Raw genomic sequence first — 1,319 nt, forward strand, 5'->3', positions numbered from 1 at the left:
TCTGCAAACAATGATAGCTTTACTTCCTCCTTTCCTATTTGGATGCCTTTTATCTCTTTCTCTTGTCTCACTGCTGTGGCTAGGACTTCCAATACGACGTTGAAAAGAAGCGGTGAGAGCGGACATCCTTGTCGTGTTCCCGATCTTAGTGGGAAAGTTTTCAGTTTTTGCCCGTTGAGTATGATGTTGGCTGTAGGTTTTTCATATATGGCCTTTATTACGTTGAGGAATGCCCCATTTATTCCCATTGTGCTGAGTGTTTTGATCATAAATGGGTGCTGTACCTTATTGAATGCTTTTTCTGCGTCTATCGAGATGGTCATGTGGTTTTTGTCTTTTCTTTTATTTATGTGATGTATCACGTTTACTGAATTGCGTATATTGAACCATCCCTGCATCCCTGGGATGAATCCCACTTGAGTGTGGTGGATAATCTTTTGAATGTATTGCTGGATGCGGTTTGCCAATATTTTGTGGAGGATTTTAGCATCTATGTTCATTAGCGAAATTGGCCTGTAGTTTTCTTTCTTTGTAGGGTCTTTATCTGGTTTTGGGATCAGGGTGATGCTGGCCTCATAGAAAGAGTCTGGGAGTCTTCCCTCCTCTTGGATTTTTTGGAATAGTCTGAGAAGGACAGGGGTTAGCTCTTCCTTAAATGTTTTGTAAAATCATCCTGTGAAACCGTCCGGCCCTGGGCTTTTGTGTGCCGGGAGTTTCTTGCTGACTGCTTCAATTTCCCCAGCTGTTATTGGTCTGTTCAAGCTTTCTGTTTCCTCCTCCTTCGGTGTTGGAAGATTATACTTTTCTAAAAATGTGTCCATTTCATCAAGATTTTCAAATTTCTTGGCATATAATTGTTCTTAGTAGTTTCTGACGATCCTTTCTATTTCTGTGGTAGCAGTTGTTATTTCTCCTCTTTCATTTCTGATATTATTAATTTGGGTCCTCTCCCTTTTTTTCTTGATGAGTCTTCTTAAAGGTTTGTCAATTTTATTTATCTTTTCAACGAACCAGCTTCTGGATTGGTTGATTCTCTGAATTGTTCTTTTCATCTCTATGTCATTCAGTTATGCTCTAATCTTGACTATTTCCTTCCTTCTACTTGCTCTGTGATTTATTTGTTGTTGTTTCTCTAATTCTTGAAGTTGTAGTGTTAGGTCTTTTATTTGAATTGTTTCTATCTTTTTTAGGTAAGCCTGTATTGCTATGAACTTCCCTCTCAGGACTGCCTTTCCTGTGTCCCATAGGTTTTGGACTGTTGTCTGTTCATTCTCATTTGTTTCCAGAAATTTTTTGATTTCTTCTCTTATCTCATTATT

Source organism: Pteronotus mesoamericanus, unplaced genomic scaffold (genome assembly GCF_021234165.1).
Source record: "Pteronotus mesoamericanus isolate MK-2021 breed Mesoamerican mustached bat unplaced genomic scaffold, CSHL_Meso_final contig_56, whole genome shotgun sequence".
In the NCBI taxonomy this organism is placed as follows: Eukaryota; Metazoa; Chordata; class Mammalia; order Chiroptera; family Mormoopidae; genus Pteronotus; species Pteronotus mesoamericanus.